At 54.7% G+C, this 5,861-nt stretch overlaps 1 protein-coding gene across 5 annotated transcripts in view; it reads right to left on the reverse strand.

The window, feature by feature from the left end:
• IL21R (interleukin 21 receptor) overlaps positions 1–5,855 on the reverse strand; it is a 46,012-nt gene extending 40,157 nt beyond the window's left edge. For all 5 annotated transcript variants that reach the window (XM_027771791.1, XM_006148257.3, XM_027771787.1 and 2 more), the window contains exon 1: positions 5,521–5,855. The gene's annotated coding sequence lies outside the window, so the exon portion shown is untranslated. The remainder of the gene's footprint in view (positions 1–5,520) is intronic.
• Between the last annotated feature and the right edge of the window lie 6 nt (positions 5,856–5,861).

A 5,861-nucleotide genomic window follows, 5' to 3' on the forward strand; every position in this document is an offset into this window, starting at 1 on the left:
GAGAACCAGAAAGAGAGAGAGAGAAAGTGAGAAAGCAAGCCGCCGGGTCCAGGACTTAAACCATGGCTGGCCAAGTGGAAGTCCAGCACTCTTAACCACTACTCCACCTGCCAGTCCCATGACTCCTCTTTCTTTAATTCAATATGTGGAGAGCCTCATGTACTTGATAAGGATAAAAGTTCGAATGCCCCAACCTCTCTCTCCACTCAGGACCTGTAATTCCTTCTGCCTAGAACAGTTGTCCAGTCTTTGCTTTCTCATCCTCAGATTTCAGCTTCCGTGTTGCCTCTCCAAAGAGGGCCTCCAGTCTGAAATGGGTCTCCTCCACGGTTCTCTGCGACACATCCCTTGTTTGGCTCCTTCGTAGCAGTTGTAATATTAGGAAGAGTTTAGCAAATGTCGGGTTTTGTGTTTATAACCTGTCTGTCCTGGAGCATAAACTCCCAGAGGTTGGTTAATTTACCTGTTTTGTTCACCACAGTATCCCTAGTGCAGAGCGCAGGGCCTGGAATACAGAGGATGCTCAACTAGTAGCTAAAGACTGGGAGTGAATGAGTAAGGCTAAGAATGGCTGTATCTAGTCCCACCAGGCACAAGCACTGAGCAGCCCCTGAAAAGTCCCAGTTCCTCCATCAGCTTCCAGGCAACACCTTCTGTTCCAAGTGTGAGCGATCAGGATTGCTACAACCAGAGCAGTAACAGGAAGCTTGCAGAGCGGGATGGTGGATTGCTCACAGTCACACAGGGAGTTCTCACCTGAGCAGAGCTTCTACGCTGGGAACAACAAGCAAGATTGCTCTGGCTCAGAAAGGAGGCTCTGCCACTGCTCACAGCGGACCTTATCCACTTCCCTTCCTTTCCCTGAGCCTGGGCTTTCCTCATCTATAAAGCGGGCAGTGGCCTGGCCTGGCCTGGCCCAGAAGTGTGAGGCAGGGGCTAACAAACTGTCATGTGTAGTTAAAGCTGGTGGCTTTTCACAGTTTTTTCCCAGTGTTAAGGGGCAAGTTACAAGGGTCTGAGGATAGGTATGTGAGAGCCTTGGGCTTATGGCTTAGTCTTCAAAAGTGGAACACAAAGGAAAGGGTCTGCCCCTCACCGGCCCTTGCAATCTCCGAAGTCGCGCAACGTCTTAGCCTAGATAACTTGGCCAGGCAGAAGGTCTCTATCTGTGTAGCTTCTAATAGCCTGAACAACCTTTCCCTCCTGGAACCTCTTCCAGCCTGTGCAACCTTTCCTAGCTGAGAAGCCTGTTTTAGTCCCAGGTTCTCCCTGCCTGAGTAACCTCTGTCTCCCTGCAATCTTGATACTTCTGGGCAACCTTGCCCAGACTGTACAACCTCTTTTTGTTTGTTTGTTTGTTTTGATTTGATTTGTTTTGTTCAGACAGATTTTGCTATAGAGCACATGCACTTATTGAAGAGACAAAGAGACAGAAAATGGGAAATCACCTCCCAGGAAGGCTGGCCCTGCTGCAATCCTTTCTTCTCCTCCATTCTCCTCTTAGGATTTTAGGTACCCACACACACATGCCTAGAGTTTTAAGCTGCTGGGTCTGGGACTCAAACTGTGGTTGACTATGTGGGAGTCCAGCAATGTAATCATTACGCCATCTGCTGGGTCCCAGACTGTACAACCTCTTGACTCCTATAGCTTCATTCTAGTCCCATTTCCCTGAGACTAGGAGAAGATAGCTATGAAGTGAAGGAAGAAGGGGCACTTTGAACCACCGCTGCTTGAGGCCCCGAGGCAGGAAATCAGGGCAGGGGTGGCCATCTGCCCTCTTCCCCTCTGTTCCCAGCAGGCTCCCACCAGCCTGCCCTGGCCTGGCTAAAGAGGACTGTGTTACTCATTCCTATAGGAGAAGTTGGCACCCTCATGCCCACTTGGCAGATGAAGAAATAGAGGCCCAGAGGCTTGTCCGTAGTCACACAGCGAGGGAGGGTTGGGGCCAGCATGGGGAGCCAAACCACTACTCATGCGCTACCTCCCTGGGGACATCTCAGGCAGCCAGACCTAAAAGACTGGGTCCCTGAGGCAGATGTCCTGAGCAGATGGGGCCCTCCTGGGCCCCCACCCCCACCTCCGGGGAATATTCTCAGGTCTGTTCAGAAGTTCCAAGTTTACTCAGAGCTCTCATTTGAGCTGTCATCAAAAGTCCCTTCAGCCTGGGGCCAGGGCAGGGCATGGAGGCGGTGGCACCTGCAAGCTGTGGGGGGAACAGGGCTCCTCCCAGCTCCCCCTTTTCCATCCTGTTCAGGTTTTGGGGGTCCTGCCAGGAGAGGGCTGTGAGAGTGAGGTGACCCTCTTCCTCGAGCAAGTATTTGTTCTCCTATCTTCATGGCCTCCTCCCCTTCCCTTCTAAGCGACGCCTTGGGTAGCCCTAGGAAATCCCCACCCCACTGTAGCCTCAGTGTTCTCCTCTGTGGAAGAGTGGGTAGACTACATGAGGGCTCTTGGCTACTGAGGGTCTGGGGTGTGCCAAAAGCTGTCCCAGCCGGTACAATGCTTTTTAAAGTGTTGTAGCTACTGTTTCCTGGGAGCTGTCTGTGGGTCCCTGCCAAGATACCCCATCATCGTGCTGGCTTTGTCTGTCTATGTACCAAGGAGACCCCAGGGTTGAAGAAGGTGCTGACCCATAGTAGGTGCTCAGTAAATCCACGCTGAGCAAACCTCTCAGCAACCTGAGCTATGTGTCCTAGTTACCGTTCTCAATCTCAGAGATGTTCCTAATCCTCCCTCTTTATCTTACAGATAGCCCCGGATTCTTCTTTCTACAGATACTGCTTATTCTTACTCTCTCTCTCTCTCTTTTCTTTAAGAATTACTTACTTATTTATTTAATTTTACTTGTCACTTTTTTTTGAAAAAGTTTTTGCCTTAGGTCATGTGTACTCGCCAGAGAGAGAGAGACAGTGAGAGGGAAAGTGAGACATCCCCCCCCCCCCCCCAGGGAGGATGGCCACACCATAATCCCTTCTCCTCCATTCTTCTCCTGGGATCTTAGACACCCACACATGCCCGGCATGAGTTTCAAGCCACTGGACCTGAGACTTGAACTGTGGTCGGTCACATGGGAGTCCAGCGACATACCACTATACCAACTGCTGGCCCATTTTAATATTTTTTAATCTGAACAGAGAAAAAGACAGAGAGAGAAAAGAGAAAGTGAGAAAGCAAGCCCACCGGCTCCGGGACTCAAGCCACAGTCAGCCATGTGGGAGTCTAGCGCCTTAACCAGCACGCCACCTGCTGGCCCCCCTTAATCTTGTATTTCCACATATTACATAATGAGGTATCTGAGGCTCAGAGAAGGTAAGTGGCTAACTCAAGGTCAGATAGGTACTAAGCAGTGGACCTGGGACTTGAACCTACATCTGGCTGAATGGAAGCCCAGAATGACAACTGGTGGCAGGCTAGCAAGGTCCAGAGCCCCCACCTGGTTGCAGGGACCTCCCAATTATGTAGAAAAGGGCTGTCCTTCCTGCCTGCGAGGGTGGGGGAGGCCTGGTTCCTCTGCTCCTTGGCTATGGAAGGAAAGGGTGCTCCTTCTTCCGCTCACTCATTTATCCGGTATCAGGGCAGCCCTGCCGTTGAAGAGAAGTAGGCGCCTTCCAAAGCTTCTGGTGGCCTGCTTTCTCCTTCCCCATCTTCTCTCAACAGGCCTCCTCCTCTGGCATCTACCTCCTGCGCCCCCCTCTTGGCCTGAAGTCAGTCTTACTGGGTAGAGGAGCCTGCAAAGCCTAGGGCCTGGGGCTGGGTCCGTCTTGTTCTCTCCTGCCTGCTGGGCCTGGTTCTGGCACCTCCTATCATCGGGGCTCTTAGTTACCTCCACTGCCGGGTTGACTAAGGATCTAGACACCCTCCGGGAAGGTAGGGGTGGGCAGGCCCAGGGCTTCTGCCGAACCCACTGTGGGGAACAGGTGATCAGGGCCTCTCCTCTGGTGTCTGCCTGTCCCATGGGAATGATGGCCCAGCTCTCTAGGCCATCATTTTCCAACCCTGGGCTTTAGATCGGATGCCCCTTCTCGGAAGGTGTCCAGGCAGAGAGTCTGGTTGTTATGTTATTCTGTCCAGTGGGTTGTGGCTTTGCCATCATATTGATAGCGGTCCGATCCCAGTGTCTCCCAATCACAGCTAACTGGGATAGGTTGTCCTCACTGAGCCTCAGTCTCATCATCTGTGAAACGGGTTGAATGAGACCACCAGCCTCGCCTGGTGCTGGAAGGATAATGGGAGACATGCAAGTGCCCACAACACAGTGAGCCCTGGTGCCAGGAGGACCAGAGCCCAGGGAGGCCTGGGAAGGTGGAACCATGGTTTCCTGAGCACACCTGACCCTCTGCCACTCTCAGAGTCTGCCCTTCTGTCAGGCTCCAGGTGCCTCCATTCAACTCCCTTCCCACACGGGAAAGGGGCGTCTGTGCTGACAGCTTTCACAGTCTGTGCCCTGAGACCTTGCAAACAGGCTCACAAGGACAGAGCCACCTTCGTTCCCATCTTACAGGTGAGAAAACGGAGACTCCACGGTCTGGAAGACACAGCCATGCACAAGTTCACTCGGCTAGAAAGCTGCATGACCGGGCTGTGCCTCGCCAGGTTTTCCCCACTCCACCACGTGCTTCTGAAAGCCCGTCCTGCCTGGAGGGGAGCACAGGTGTCCCGCTGTGCAGCTAGGCACACTCAGTCCTCTGCTCTGCGCTGCAGCTGCCGCAGAGACTTGTCACTCCTTCGCCAAGTCCTATGCCCCACTCCCAGCCCCAGCCCCTCCACTGGGAACACAGCTGCCTGTTTCTGGTTTCCCAGTCTTCAAGGCTCAGCCTCCACTGACCGCCCTGCTCTCCTCTCCTCTACACACCCAGAACTGGGTTTGCTCTAATGATCTAACCGGAGCCCTGAGCTTCATGAGGGTGAGGAGACAGCTCGTGGGGCCACCTGGTTTGCCTCTCAGCCTGCGTGGGAACTGAGTCACCTAGGGAGACCGCTCAGAGCCTTATCTCCTCACCTGTGAATGGGCAAGCCAACCCATTTTGAAGGATTTGATGGAGTAAAGGTAATGAAACAGGAAGTTGGCACACAATTGATGCCTGGGCACCTCCTTCACCAAAATGGGAGCCGCCAGGCTGTACCCATGCCCACCACTGCCAGGCTCCGCTGCCTGGAAGCAGGAGGCTTCTCAGGGTGTGCTTGTCCTACAATGGGCTTTCCTTCTCCAATCCTGGGCTTTAGGGGGCTGGTTTCCACCTTGGCCATGCCCCTGCTTCCTTGCCCCAGGCTCTGCAGGCACACAGAGGAGTGCTGTCATTGGAGCTCGGCCAGGAGGAGACATGCCCCAGCCCTGCCCGCCTCTCGGTGTGAGCCTCCTGTGCCTCAGTGCGCCTGGCGGTAACCTGGGCACAGACTCCTGAGCCCTCCGGACCTTTATGCTAGTCGCCACAGGCCGGGAACAGGCCCTCCTGAGCTGAGAAAGCACCCCGCGCCAGCGCCGGCGCCAGCAGGGAAGTTTGGCTGGAGCTGAGTTACCTGCAGTTTCACCTCCTGTCTCAGAAATCCATTCCAGGGCTGAGGCAATCTGGCGCGCTCCGGGTGGTGGCGGCTGGGCACAGCGTGGGGATGGACGATGAGGGTCCGGGAAAGCTGGCAGGGGTCTGGGGTGGGAATCCACAACTGGCCAGAGTCCCCAACCAGACTCTCATAAGACCTGTCACCCAGACTGCCGGGCAGATGGCCGACACAGAGGGAGACAGCGGGCACCACCGGGCGGCGGACACCAGGAGGAGGCGGCGGGGCAGGGAGCAGCGGGCGCGAGGGGATGGCCGGGCAGCCGCGTGGCTGTCAGTCACACCCAGAGAGACGCCGAGCCC

This window comes from Tupaia chinensis, unplaced genomic scaffold (assembly GCF_000334495.1).
Source record: "Tupaia chinensis unplaced genomic scaffold, TupChi_1.0 Scaffold000231_1, whole genome shotgun sequence".
Taxonomy (NCBI): Eukaryota; Metazoa; Chordata; class Mammalia; order Scandentia; family Tupaiidae; genus Tupaia; species Tupaia belangeri.